Consider the following 15,794-nt stretch of genomic DNA (forward strand, 5'->3'; position numbering starts at 1 on the left):
TTTTTTTTTCCTTTTTCAAGTTCAAGAGGTTGCCCACCATTTCTTCCTTTTTGCAAAAGCCTCAGCCAGCTGAACTTCCTTTGTCTAGCAGAGCCTGTACTGTGAGGTGATCACAGACAAACCAACTTGTGGAAAACTGGAAACAGGAAAAATGATAAACAATTATGATAAAAGCTGAAAGATTTATGAGTAACAAGGAAAAGACAAAACAGGAATGCTAGCCAGACAATAAACTAAACTAGCTATCTCACCTTTACACAGGGCAAGTCATAATTGGTGTTTTTTTAACCAGGTGTGCTCTACAATTTTTACACCTTTTGTTTTAAGCATGAACTACTATGCTACAGTGACCACAACTCTTAAGAACGCTTGAAAGACCACTCTAAATCAAATAATCATTTTATTCCATTCCATGGGTAACACTTCGTGGTTTTCTTCCTTTGAAAAGTAAAATTAATTACAGTAATAAAGCAGAGACAAGATAAACCTATTTGAAAAATGTCTTAGGGTGCTCTTGAAAAATGCTTTTTCTTTACATCTCCATCCTTCTCTCAAAGAAACTACTATACTAACATAAAAATTGGAGCTGGTGTACATTATGTAAACAAATTCCAAGCCTGTTTTCTTTAAGGTAACAAGATTTTACTAGATGATCAACGTCTTGCTTATCCACAGGAAACAGATGAGTATTCATTTCTTTCCTGCATCTCGAAACTGATGACAACACCATCTCCCTATCAATGCCAGATGGTAACCATCGAACTCTGAGAAAACAACCAAACACCATTCCTGGATCCTTGCCCACTGACACAATGCTTTTCAGCACAAGCTGAAATTCCATGTTTTTTACCCTCTTGTTTACCTCTTGAAGAGGGGGGGAGGTTCACAAAATGCACTCACCTTTCTCACGCATGCACACACATAAGCACACGTACCCCAGTACATATCTGCGTTTATCTATGTATGAATCTACACTAGTTATACTTAAATAAAAAAGCAATCCCAAGCTTAAGCAACCCAAATTTGAACTGAAAGCGAAGGTGTCAGTTTTGTTAAGAAAAAAAACTAAACAAAAATTCCTTTCCTCCAACAAAAGTACTATCATCTGCAGTGTACTAAAGCAACATTACTTATTGTCATAGTTACTAAATGATACCAGACAGTTGAGTTTTCAAGTTGGTACATTAATGACTGGAATATTCATGGGAGACTTTTGATGCAAATCTGTGTACAGCCCTTTCAAATTGCTGGGTTTGACTCTAAAATTGGAAATGATCATAGCACTGGAAAAATTACTCATAGAAAAAAACGTTAACTTTTGTTACATTTTATTTCAAATGAACATTTTCAGCCAGGTTTCTTAAGTGGAAAAGCTTCTGTCCTTTAAAAATCAAATATATTTCTTATATATGGACATTGCCAGATGATAAACAGAAATTTATGTCAAGCAACTGAACAAAGAAAAATAGCCTGCAAATGCCCAGGCCACATATTTTGTAACCAAATTTAGTATTAAAATGTATATCCCATTCAAAAATGATGTATTATTGTATAAATGTTTAGAGGAATATATAGTAAGCATTATAAATGGTGCATTATCACTGACACAGTAGTAAATCACTTTCTTCTTGTGGCCACTGCCTGCCTGGTTTTACCTCTTATACAACTATTCCCTTTGGTTTGTGAGCCCCGGTGGGACATGGGACTGGCAGCAGGGTTGCGATTGAGCGCTGAGCATGACCACAGGACAAGCAATGGGAACTCCTTTTCCCCCATCCAATTCTCCTCATTTGCTTGGGTTCTCTCCTTTAGCTTTTATACAAGGTTAAAAAAAACAGTGGAGGAGGAATGGTGTCATTACAGCACAGAGCCAGTTCTTACTTTAGAGCCAGCAAACACCAGTGTTTCTGCATGTCACACTGCTGTTAGGGTTTTTAATCCAAGCCCATATTAATCCTGCACAGCACTATTCTTCAAGCAAAAAGGAAGAGAGCAAACCACTAGCTAAGCGTCCATTCCTATTGCTTGAAATCTGAAAATCTGACCTTTCTGTGCTCCTGAAGAACCGCTTCCTCCCAGCCAGGCCTGGGGAACCCTGCACAGCATATCGTGGAGGACAACAGGATTTTCCTGTGCATGAGTGTCACAGGGCGGCCAGCATGGCTTCCCAGCCTACCCCCAGGTGGCTGCTGCTCCAGAAGGAGGGCCTTTGCATGCACTCACATCAAGGGCTTGCGGCCACTATCTATGAAGGGTCCTTCCTCCTGCTGATGAGGGGAATGCCTTGCTGCAGATTGGCTTTTGTTGTATGTGAGCGTGGTGAATGGTGTGGTGCAGTATGGACTCACAACATTCCCCATGCTCACATGTGAGCTGAGGGACTGTCTAGAAATGGATCTGAGGACAGCAGATCTAACCCTTCCCCCATGAGGATGCTGCACCACACGCAACCACTGATTTCTAGTTGGCTGTAGTCCACCGTGTGCCACCACGTGCTGAGGCTGTGTTCACAAGGTGGGATTCAGTGAGCAGCGACAGGCTCTAAGCTCGGATGGGGGGACCCCACCCCTTCCCCTTCCAAGGGCACTTCACACAGGCCTGACTTTATGCTGGGGGTGAAGCTTGGCCTGACGATGAGATAAAAGACTCCCAACCCCTTTTTGCCAGTCACTCTGATAGAAAACACGAACAGTTTGCTGCTACTCTGCATACATCCATGTGCATATAAATCAGCAGACACCTACCCACTGAGCTATGTCAACATTACAAATACTGACTTTAAGTGTTATCACAAGCTGTTTTTGAATACTCTGGATGAAATTCAGATACAAGTCCCCAGGAGTGGCATACAACTATCTGGGGGCAGGGGAGTGTTCCAGGTACACCACAGAGTGTTTATGGAGTTTTAAAATATATTTTCTGTATCGACGTATTCTTTATCCTTTGCCACTCACTAAGTGCTACTTACCGTAAATGCTTTTTCTGTGTCATGGCAACTATTCTGAGTTTCAGTGTGATGCACTTAACGTGTCCATGTAAATTTTTAATTTTTGGAACCAGTCACTTCACACTCACTGCCTCTAAGAAAGCTCTAGCACTCGCAGCTGAAAAACTTCACTGGAAATCAGCTAAAAGTCCTAAAAGTCTATTTAAAGATGCAAATGTGTGTGAATAGTTAGTGCAGATGTTTTTCTCCACCAACTGTACTTGCTGAGTTTCACCATTTCCATAAAGCACATTAAAACAAGTGTGCGAACACTCCGAGATGAAAGTACCAAGCACTCCTGAGACTTCCAGTGGAAAGTAGAGCTGCCTGACTTTTCTCCAAGCAGACAGAAATGCCCATGATTCAGCAGCCTGAGTAAATAAAAGAGGTCCTTATTTCCTAATTTTGCTGGCTGGCCACACTGCAGCAGTCTCTGTGTTGCTGCCAAAGGGGATGCAAAACTGGAACTACACCCAGCAGCTGAAGGACTGTCTTTGTTAGCCAGCCAGGCCTTCCTGACCATCTTCTGGCAACAAAACTACCATATCCTGCAAGGAAGACCTCCATCTCAGGCTTGATAGTTCTCTAGTCTGTCTAATAGGACTAAACAACAGATTTTGCCTGGTCTGTGCTGGAGGAGGACAGCTGGAAACTCAGTTAGTAGCAGAGTAACACCTGTTCAGTCATATTTATGGGGGAAAGTGCTCACTAACAGAAAAGTGAAGTAATACCAGAAGGAGTTATCCCATGGAAGGGGGAGGGAAGAAGGGGGAGCATCCAAGCACAAAAGCACCTCTGTGGAGTTCACAGCCAGCCGCTCATGTGCCAACCTCAGTAGTTGTGAAGTCTTAAATGTGATTTTTTCCCTAGTGCTGCTGACTGAAATAACAGTACCGCTTCAGAAAAATGTTATTTAATCACCAGGAAGGTTTATGACATAGGCACGTTTTGGTTGGAATACGCTTCGGGCACTTGCTTTATCGTGCCTTATTTTACTGTAGGATTTAAACATATTTTTGCTGCCTATAGACAAATGGTCACCTTCCTGGAGAAAATGTCGTCAAATCTTTATGCATCATAGTATACAACATTCCTCTGATAGAGGAGAGTTTACAAATACAGATTAATTAATATTCTCAATATCCTATAAAAAGAAGTTTTCTGTTTTCCTTGTTTTGCTGCTCATGTAACTGGAGCACAGAAAAGTGGAGCAGTTTGCCTCAGGTTACAAATGTAATCTGTGCAAGGGAGGAAGCAGAAATCGTATCTCCCAGGTCTGAGCCATCCTGCAAGAAAAATCCTTTTTCCTCCACACTGAAACACAGAGCTGGCAAAAAGCTGAAGAGAATGGACCCAACCAAGGAGAAAGCACAGCCATTCAGCTGATCGACACCCCCCAGCTCCAAGCCCTACAGAAACTCTCTTACTGGTTTGCCCAGCTAGCGGTAACGGCAGACTGGTCATATTCCATCCTACAGGACCCAATCTGAAGTACCACATAGCAAGGGAAAAAATTTGTAACAGTGGATACACTGGAAGGGAATGGATACTTGAAATGACAAATGCCAAGCAGCAGAACATAAACACATCTAATAATACATCCTTTTCATGCAATAGATTGATGAATGTGTGTGAACGTGTATTCAATGTATGCATTGAATCATGGTGTAGATGTTACTTGTTTTCTCCCCACCAACCAAAGAGCTGTCCACACAAAACTATACACATGCAGCTGTGCTCATATACATATTGAAATGTTTGAATGGACAACATACAGCTTTGCCATTTTACCCAATAACAAATTACAAGATAGAACTCAAATGGTAGGGAAGGAAGGACTAAGCAGCAGATAGGTAGGTCAGTTAACTGGATGTATGATAGATCTCCACAGCTTTAAATCTTTGCATTTTTGTGCAGGTAATTGAGTGGAGTGGTTATTATATATCATATAGTTTACTTGTAATGGCTGTTTCAGGTTTTAGTGCCGGACACATTTTATATTACTATCACCACTAATTGTCTACAGGGCTACCTTGAAAATGAGATAAGCAATCTTAAGGGAATATGCAGGTGTGAACAAATAGAAAATGAAGAGGTTGGATATTACTGAAATAAAACAATATGGTGCAGTGTGAGGAATATATCTAAGTAACAAGATCAAAGCATAGCATTTAGGCATTAGCATTTAGGCTTCAGCCATGTCCTAACATACATGCCACTAAAAGAAACTATGATTTTGAAGATTTTAATAGAATTTGCAGAGAATACCTACCCTTAAAGTAACTCTAAATAAGATATATATCATTATATCACATTCTCCATTTTTTTTTTTCTATAGAAAGACACACAGTTCTGGAAAAACTCCAAACTGCAACTTTAATATAACCATCACATTTTTTTCACATCAGTGACCCCACATTAAACTCCCTCATTTGTCTCATAACTTATTAAATGGCTTGAAAAGTAATACTCTGTAATGGGCATTCAAAAGAGAAACGTGAACTTTAAAAATTATTTATAATTTACAGATGTTTTTAAAATCTATCAATATTTCAAAACTACTTTGGGAATACCAATTAAATGCATTAACAGTTAAGATTACTGGGGCAAGAACATACAGGGGTTCCTGATCAACAAAACCCAGACAGCTGGTAGGGAGGTTTCCCCATGTGAAATTTCATAAGAAAGGCAGCTCCGAGAAACAACAAATAAGATGCTTTAATACCTCCCAGGAAAAACCTGCTTGCTTTAATAAAATGCCTTTAGTGCTTAGACAACGTTAGTTAACATTCCTGTATCGCTCTCCTAAGGTAACCTAAGCCTCCAGTTCCATTATGTCTTCTTCACAAGATATATTACTATTACATATGTAAAGAGGAGCGTAAATGTTTTCCTCAGTTGTTGCTTAAAGATCATTTGAACAGACGGAGCCCAATGAATTCCGTCTTCTACAGCCAAATTAAAGAAAATGTAAGCAGTTCGCATCTTGCTTCTCCTTTCAGATCACACACAAAACCCAATTTGCAACTAGGAGAACACAGAGTTACCTACCTACCCTCCATTTGTTTGAGGAAGCCTGTACTTTGTGCCTCTCAAGGCAAAGAGAAAGAATAAGTAATTTTCCGCAGTCCTCTACATATAACTAATGGCAGTCACCATCCTCAAAGCTTATTATACTGCTTTACATAATTGGGAATCACATGTCACACAATTAATTTACAGGGGTTGTTTTGTTGTGACTGTACAAGCACTAAGCGATTCAAATTAGCTCATTTGTCCACTGCTTCAATGTGACAAACACATTTACACTGTACTTCTTCCGCTGTTAAGTTGCTGTTTCTCTTAGTAGTTGTTTGTTTGTACGGTATGAGTCAGAGACCACCAGGCTTGTTCCATCTGAAGCTAGGGTCAGGAAAAATCACCCTGAGAATAATTACATTTAGAATCAAGATAATTGGAGAGCAGAAAACCTATTGAAATATTCTAGTAAACGTGCACATAATAGCGGTCTCCTAAGAATCTGTATGTTAACGACCTCATGTACCAAAAGTAGGGATTCGGTTAATCAGTACTGTAGTAGAAAATAATCATTATAATATGTGCTGATAACAGTATTTGTGCTGCTTACTAAGAAGAACACACGACTAGAGGACAAGAGTTCAGGCTCCTAACTGGACACCAGTAAATTCTCATGCGTTCTGCTTTCAGAAGGTCATGCTCTCCCCCATTGACAACACCAAGAAACTCTGTCCTTCCAATTTTTCCCTGAACTGCAGCTCCTTCTGAAAGCTGCAGAAGTACACTGAAGCCTCAGAGACCCTATAGCATGGTTTTGGTCATAAAGGTAATGCTCCAATGGCATACAGGTATTAAACTGAATTGGCTGCTGCTTTCTTTCACAGGTCACAACATAAGGAATGTGTCCGAAGTCAGCAAAGCATTCCTTTCTTTCCTTCCTTTCCAAAATCAAACAATCCAGAGGCTCACACCCTACTTCAAAGCTGCCTTCCAAGCCCCCGTTTCTACCCAGCCCCCAGGCCCTGAGAGGAGATGGGCAGCCTGTCAAAACCTCCGTAGCTGGAGGCTCAGACAAAAGATGGAGCCCCTGAGCAGCATTTGCAGGCAGAAACCCGTGAGATGCCAAGCACCACCTTGGGTTCTCATTTGAATATCGCCCTTCTTTCTGTTAATCTAGAGTTTAATCATGAAAGTCTGCAGGGATTGGGGGGGGAGCACCTCACACTCAGCCTGCGCCTGTCCCTCCCACCTGTGCCTCTATTTTAACCATCCCAATTCATTGCTTCATTGCCTCAAGACCAGAAATACAGCAGCAAGATACATTTTGGATGGGGGCTAAAGTAGGACAAAGAAAAAAAAAAAAGGAAGGCAAGGGGTGGGAAACAAAAAGAAAGGAATGTGAGGCGAGAAGAAAGAAAGGAGTAAATAATCGCATCTGAAAGAAACCCAGGGAAAGAGATTGCAACATTTTTTATAGGAAATGGAAAGTAAAAGGGAATGAAGATCAAGAGAAAGCAAGGCTGTCACTTAACGCTTTCAAAAACATAGCGGTGTTATTTTACAGTGTGCTAGAATGAAATACAGTAAATAAACACAGAACTGCTTATTTCTTCAAATGACAGAGATGTGGTGGCGGTCTTATTTACACAGGTGAAAACTCCTGGACCTAGATCTGCAAAGGGACTTGGGTGTCTCCAGGAGCCTAAGAAGCAAAGAAAGCAGAATTCATGGGGCCCCGAGGGGAAGCAGGAAAAGGTCTGCAACCTCGCAGCTTGGGCATGCAGCTGGGAAAGGAGAGGACTGGGCTCTTTATACATTAAAGAGTGGCTGGATGAAAAACAAAAATAAACCTAAGCGCAAGTCCCAGACTGCAAGAGCCCCAGCACTGAGTGTAATTCGCAGTAGGTTAACAGTCCTTTCTCAAATGTGCTCCTACCAGCCCTATGAATATGGTGCTCTTTGCTCCAGTGAGCCCAGCTTCCATGGGAAGAGACCCCTGCAGATCTGAGGACCTTCTGCTTAGAGGCAGGAAACGGGGCTTTGAATCCCCTCAGGATGCTGAGGGAATGAATCTAGGCCTCGTGCCATTTAGTACTCGAACTACTTGGCCCCTATATAGGGAAGCCAGGAACACAGCACTTTCTACTGTAAGTGCCTGCTGTGCCCTGAGCTTAGCAGCAGGCTGATTAAAGGTGATGGGCACCCAGATGCTCAATCTAGGGTGGTTCACAGAGACTGCCAAGCCACAGATACCTGAGAAACTTTTGGTTCAAAAAAAGGCACTGACCAAACTGGGGAGAACCCAGAGAGGTTGCTTTTGGATAACAATTTCTATTCAGCTTCTTATAGTTCACTTACATCACATCTTAGGCTTTTTTTTTTTTTTTTTTTTTTTTTTTTTTTCAGTTCTGGCTGTTAGTGCAGATGTGCTGCACAGCTGTTCAAAGTGATGTCCCTGAGCAAAGATAACCTTGTTTTTTAAGCTAAGTTGGTGCTCAGAATGGCAGACAAATGCTTACTTTTGGGCAGTACTGTCACCTTGGGGCAACATGTCTCTGGTACCCTTTCTTTGGTTGGACTAGACGATCTCAGTGGTCTTTTCCAACTGTAATGATTCTATGATTCACTATAGGCAAATCCCAGTGCCAGGCAATACAGCCCTCTCTCAGCATACAATAGGCACAGGTTAGCATGTGTGGCTTTCACTGAATAATAGGTGCTCTAGCCCGTGGGATATGATGAATTTTCCAGTTGAGAACAGTCAGGAGACCAAATGCTACCATAAAGCTGTCACCTGTAAATATCACATCTCCCACCTGCCTTCCTATCTTGTGGGTCACCAGTCCATCCTTCTGGAATTTTGCAAGGTGAGGGTTGCATTTAAAATACATCTGCTTTATTCAGCTCCTTAATGGTAATAAAGGCTTATCTGGGCAATTTACTTATGGAAGATGGAGAGATTCTTTGCAGAAGGCAGCATTTTCCTTCCTCTCCGTATAATTTCCATCATCAAAGCCTGCTGAAACTCATGATGAACTGTCTGAAATAGAGGCCTCTCCAGAAATAAAGAGATCTCTGCTTTGTTAAAGCATATATCTAAAACAACCCTTTGTAGCTTCCTCAGTGTAGAATGGAAGCTCTGTGTGAAATACAGTAAATTAAGCCTTCTGCTGTCAGGGTTGGAAATAAGAGTAGAGCAGAACAGTGGCTGGATTTGAAATGATTTTTTTTTTCCTATTGGCTTCATTTACATCCTGTCTAAGGTCTTCCGAGCAGCTCAAGGTGTCTTATCTCTGGTTACCAGGGGGTATTTTGCAGTCAAAGCATTTAACGTACTTTCTCTCTCTCTCTCTCTTTTTTAAGGCCATCTTATCTTATCAGACAGATCTCTCCAGGCTGAGGAGAACCCATACTTATCAGTAGCTGTACGCTGTATTGACAGCTCAGTGCTGCTAGGGACAAATGAAAGCTTAGGGTAGAGAAAAATCAGTTAACCTGTTCCACGCTCAGTTTAGCCTAATCTTTGGTTTGTCTAACTTCAGGAAACGTTGTACGTCTTTGCTCTGTTTACTTGGACAGCAGAGGCACACAGTCGCAGCATCAATCACTAGATCTGGTACAGAGGTACAGTGCATAAGCAGCTGCCATAATAATCCCCAAGGCAGTTTGCCTGTTGACTTTCAACCTCCAACAACTCCTTCTCCAGGTGACCTGGGGCAGCTGACTGTTCTAGGAGCGACTGAGTCTTGCTGGGATTGCACAGCAAAGCAAAAACTGTGGGCTGCACAGACTTGCTGTGTAGAAAGCAGCCTTCCCCCAAGCACAGGGAAATGTGAGTGCTGAGGGCCAGGAAAGGAAAGTAATCCCCATATGATACAAATGGGAACAACGAGGCTGAAGGTGAGCCTAAAAGGTTGTTGGGGGAGCAGAAGCAAAGGTGAAGAAGTGGTTTGTTTAGACCTGTCCTCCATATCCTGCTGCAGTAAACTTTACAACAAGACACACATAGTAACTAAGAGCAGCCAGCCCTGCCAGCTGGTATCTCCGGGAAATAGCAACCAGCCTTCTCACCACCAGAAAGAATATAAATGGCAAGATTCTTCTCATCCTTTGCTTGATGTCAAGAGCAGTGAACCAGGTCTAAAAAGCTACAGCTGCTGCTACTGACAAATCATTCACCATAATTTCTGGTGAAAAAAACCTGTACCTGCACATTAAGCCTTGCAATGGTCCTGCACTGTAGTTTTTATGCCTATTTTTTCTCTCTCCCCTTCGTATCCAAACACTTCCCAAGCACTTTTGTATTAGTGATAACCCTAGACTTTCCCTGCAGAGAAGGTTCGCTATTAATTGTCCATTATCTTGGTGTGTCAGCACAAAGGAGAGGGGAAGAAATTCTCATCCAAATGGTTTCACCTCCCTCTCTTGAGAGTGATGCCCTTGTCAGGGCATTAAAGACATGAAAACCTGCCACTTATCAGAATTGTGTTTGAATCGAACTACTGTCCTTGAAAACAGTAGACACCAGATACCATCAAAATAAGCCACATTGGCAGATCCTGTTCCGCTGTGACTCAGGCTACCTTTATAAAGCTTATACATGCATTTGTGCTTGCACATGAACACTAGCATTATAGCTGTGGGTTAAAATAAGAAAAGCATGCTATTTTTCATTTTATAAAACAGTAAACATATTATAAATAACAGTTGCCAGAATGAAGAAAAGTTGGCCGGCATCTATGGTAAGTCTCTAGGCACCGTATTAGAATTCGGGGTAGTAGCGTGTGCAGATTTTTGGAAAAGATATGGCAGGAGAAATAAGAAGATGCATGTGACATTTTTTATGAAACACTTTGGAAGATTTCAACAGTTTAAATAAGCCTGAGGACACACTTGAATGTAAACTCATCACCGAACCAAATCGTAAAATTTTTTAATTACTTCTCACCACCAATTCTTAACAAAACATAACTCAGGCCGATTAAAATGCTGAATTTGCTTGCTAGAATTAAACAGTATTTCAAAGAGGTCTTTAGTAATTCCATTAATGTGTTCAGAGACAGCAACAAGAAAAAAGAACTTAGGTTACATCCACAGCTGCAGAGCTGTCTCTTGTTCTTTTCTGGGCAACCTGAATGACTGTTCATGCTTTTCACAATTTGAAGTCACAATAAGGAAGGAAAAAAAAAAAAAAAAAAGAAAAAAAAAAAAAAGAAAAAGAAGTTATGCTTTGCTTTTAACAAGTAAACAAGTGTACAAATTAATTCAGAGAGCTGTAATTTTGAAAATTTTCTATGTTTAATGTGCACTGCAGTTAAACTACTTTTTCTGTACAAATTAATTTACTGCATCAGTGATCGATGTTTATGTTTAGGCAATTTTATTTCTCAGTATGGTAAAATTAGACCTAATAGTTGCAACCTGTTATGTCCAATCTGTCACTGAAATTCAAATTGCCTTTTTCCTATTATTCAAGGAGCAATTTGGAGGAATTAAAGCCGTCTAAAACCAGAAGACAAACAATTCTCTGTAAGGACTCAATAGCCTGTGTCATCAACCTGCTATAGAAAGCGGTGGCCTGTCCAAGGCAGAACCTTTTCCATAGCTTCTGAAAGTTTTGATTTGCTGAGCCACAAAAGGTACCCACGTCTGAAGACAGCCAAACCTTTCGCTCCTTAGAGAGAGCACACAGCCAGTGCATTCTGAGTGAATGGAAAGGCCATTAGCTGCTAACAAAAAGGCCCTTCTCTATATTCCTGAATTGTTGATGCTCACAAGTTTTCAATTAGCCATCTTGTATTTACAAAAAATAGATTTTGTTCTTCATCTGGGACAAGTTAGTTACTGTCATCTTGTTCTTGTCATAAAGCACTCAGCTGCCACAAGCTATTATTATTTATCATTTCCAGAACCAAAGTATACTGGTCAAACTTTGTTCACTACTCTGCATTTTATTCTTCCTCATTTTAGTGTGCAGCTGCACTTCACGCCCCAGGTTATTCACTCTAATCATCTGAGGCTTCTTGAGAACATCTTCCCATCTGTTTCACCCATCTTGCTGGAGATGGGTGAAACAGAAATAGTGAGGTGAAAGATAAGGTTGGTTTTGAAGAGTTTTAGCACTGTTTCCAGTCATTTTGTTACATGCTGTCTTTTCTCTGAATTTTCTCTGAAAATTCCAAGTAGGCTCATTTCTTTGCAAGATTGCTCAGATCATCAAACTGATTAATAACTTTGCTACTAGGCTGTACTGATTAATGTGGTTTAGTCGAGTGATTAATAATTTTACTGTTTTGCAGAACCAAGCTGCCCTGAATGTCTTTGGCTTTGACAGTATTTTACAAGTGGAACTTCCTTGGATAGATGACATGTAACTTCCTGGATTCCCAATGCTCAACAAAGTGTCAGGATCTTACCTCTGGGTTCACTCCTCTGTACTGGTGCCTGTAAACCACTTTCTGATGACAATATTTGAACTCAGCCCCTTACTTCTTGCACCACGCTTAGCTGCTGCTTCCTCTTCCTCCTCCTTGTTTGTTCCATTCCCCTGGTCAACACTAACAGACTTATCTCAACATGAGGTAAAGCACGTCTTTTTGCTGATTCCTAGGTAGTTTCTAGAACAAAGACCTGAACTTTTGTTGATCCCTTGGTAGCCATCATAATGCAAGTAACAACATAATCTACATGGGTTCATGTGTGCATGTAACAGTTGAATCCTTCTGTGCGGGTGGATGACAGACAACTCATTCCAAGTATTTGACGGCAGAAGCAGAGGCCATTGTATTCCGCGATTACATTCACACACTTCCTCCTGAAGTGGCCAATGAAGCAAATCACTATTTATCATCCATTGTACAAGATTTCCTGACTGCGCGCATGTTTTGACTTCTGTTTTGCTGATACTGGACTTCACAGTACCGGCGGTCTCCAGAGGAGCATATAAAAGCATGATCTATTCCTAGGACTGAATAGCGGGCTCTGTGTTAGGTAATGCACTGCCCGTTAGGCTGTACTTTCCTGCTAATTACAGTGGAAGTTTTCTTTTAAAGAAAACATGGCATTGCAAACGGCATGGCATCAGCTTTCTTTCTAATTGGAGCTTTCTTTCTAATTCTCTCAGTACTAAGTTTCACCATAAACACACTCTTCTATATTTGGATACTGGATTTAACTCTCTTAGACAAAATTAGATTTGACACGATTATATATTTATTTGATCTTTTCTAAAGCACCAATTGCAAGCCAAGCAGCATAAAGAGCCAAATGCAAAACAGTAAAAGTAGAAAGCAAAATCTAATAGCATGTTACAATATGCTATACACACAGAATTCAAAAGGGACCTGCCAGCCCCCAAAGACTCAATTCCTGACTAGTTAGAGTAAAGGGAAAAACAAAAGGGTAGCAGATGCAAAAACAAAGGTAGGGAGCCCATAAAACAGTCATGGATAGGCCAACTGAAATAAACAGGGCTTGCAGCTTGCCTTAAAGGCAGCCAGCAAGGGGCTCTGGCAGGGAGCTGCACAACCGAGGACAAGAAAGACTCGCCTTCGGCCCACGTCTGCCTCAGCCCAGGGAGAGGAAGACAGCCATGGCCAACTGTGAGCTAGCTACTGCCAGGCAGGGACATGGAGCGTGAGGCTTTTACCCAGGAACTGAGGGATTAAAATTTGAACAGCTACACTCACTGGACTCTATTTTTTAATATATTAGCTTTCCACCCCAAAGAAGCTCCAGATCAATTTCAAGAAAAACAATTAGGAGCACATTACAGTAGTTCATCCCAGATGACTGCAGAATGGTCTACATCCAAGATAAGTACACAAACTGTTCACATTAGCTGGAAATTCTTCACTGGGATGGGGAATCATGGCCCTTCTTGCTGGGGAAGAACAACACGATGTTGGTCAATAATGCTCCTGGCCTGTATCCTGTACTAACCTGAAAATGTGTCTCCACATCCCAAAATGCTTCCTGTCTTCTTTACTTCAAGCCCATTAAGTAGGCAGCCTCTCAGTGTATATCATCAAAGTATTCTTTCTCCCCTTCCTCCTTAGTCTTGTATGCTTTGTGCTACAACCAGATTTACTCTTCTAAAACATGACTACTTTCAACATGAATTACATGCCTGAAAATGTACTGTAGACTTCCTATCAGCAAACATAACTTACAGCAGACCAAATGAAAATACTATGTTTTGTAAAATGGAACTGCAACCTGCAGTTGCCCTGGTCTCTCGTGTCCCAGAAAGACAGAGAGACATAACAGAAGACTCTCTTGTTGGAAAAAGTAAATATTCATCTTGGAATAAGGTATTGACCACTTGCCAAGATGGTCCAACCACTTAAATGTTCTAGATGCCAGTTTTGGGGCACTCTCCCAGGCTTGGCTCCAGACCCACCGGGTAAAGAGCCTTCATCTCCAACATGGACACAGAGGCAAGCCTGAGGAGCTGTGAGCTGGGGATGAAGGGTGCCCTAGGAGCATCCTGAGCATCACAAGGAGTCAGCATATCCTGTTCCTGCCAAATTATAGTCCCAATACAGGGTCACTTCAAAAAATTTTAATCCAGGCAGAATCACGCTGTGGACTGGATTTGGCCAGCTGGACATTTTTTGGACCACTCTGTATGAATCCCAAAGCAAAAGCTCAGCTCTGGCTTCTACCATGACAGGGAAAATAAATAAATAAATAAAACAAGCATTTTGTGGCTTTTTATGTCGTGGGCATAAACCCAATCAAAACAACCTGAAATACAATGAAGACAATTAGGTTTTTTATTCTTTCTGATCCTAATGTGGCTGCAAAGATGACGGATAACCTTCTAGTCTGATCTTCATCTTCCTCATAAAAAAAGGATACGAACAATATCAGAGCAAACAATCGCTGACTCTATCAGTGTGCAGGCAGTCTACGCTAAGCAGGCAGCCTGTAACAGGAAACATTTCCAGGAATTTTACATGTGTTTTTATTACAGCAGGATCTGTTTTCTCAGTTTTATTCAGTCAGGAGCCTGGATTTTAAAAGGCAGTGGTACAATACTGAGCCTGCTACTTAAAAAGAGGGATGGCTGCAGAAAGGTTGTGCTCGCCCTGTTTTTTCTACATAAATGCCTGGCTTTTGTTCCTTGGCTCTAGTGTCAGCTACTTTAGTCCAAGATTACCATCCCTACATTGGACCACTCCATTTCCATAGAAAATTTCCAGATCTTTGTTTCTACTTGATACAAAATAATAGCCACTGAGATCGTTTCATTTGCAGACTTCCTTCACAAGTGGAAATGTGTGTTCTGCCAAAGGGGTGGTTTGCAACAGCTCAGATTATTCTATATGAGGCAAAAATAATCTGTAATGCCAACTTAACTTCATAATGAGTGCCTACTAATGCGTGGTGAAGAATTTAACACTGGGGTTTGTCTTGCACCTGGAGAAGAATAAGCACATGCATCAGTACAGGTTAGGGAATGACCTGCTGGAGAGGAGCTCTGCAGAGAGGGATCTCGGGGTCTTAATGGACAGCAGGTTCGCCATGAGCCAGCAATGTGCCCTTGTGGCCAACCTGCACTCGACAGGGGGTTGCACTCGGTGATCTCTTGAGGTCCCTTCCAGCCCCTGAAATACTCTGATTCTGTGAGGTGTAGCAAGCTCAGTTACATTCCTCGTCTTCCCCACATCGCATTAAGCTGTTTATCTAAGAGCTAACATTCTGTGTGCAGTAGCCATAATGAACTTCTGATGTACTGAACACACTGAACTTCTAGTGAGTTGTTTGTATCAACGAAATATTAGCA

At 41.4% G+C, this 15,794-nt stretch overlaps 1 protein-coding gene across 12 annotated transcripts in view; it reads right to left on the minus strand.

Annotated features, from left to right (window-relative positions):
- ZNF521 (zinc finger protein 521) overlaps positions 1 to 15,794 on the minus strand; it is a 231,713-nt gene that overhangs the window by 136,821 nt on the left and 79,098 nt on the right. The window lies entirely within an intron of this gene.

Source organism: Phasianus colchicus, chromosome 3 (assembly GCF_987193195.1).
Source record: "Phasianus colchicus chromosome 3, bPhaCol1.hap1.1, whole genome shotgun sequence".
Lineage (NCBI taxonomy): Eukaryota > Metazoa > Chordata > Aves > Galliformes > Phasianidae > Phasianus > Phasianus colchicus.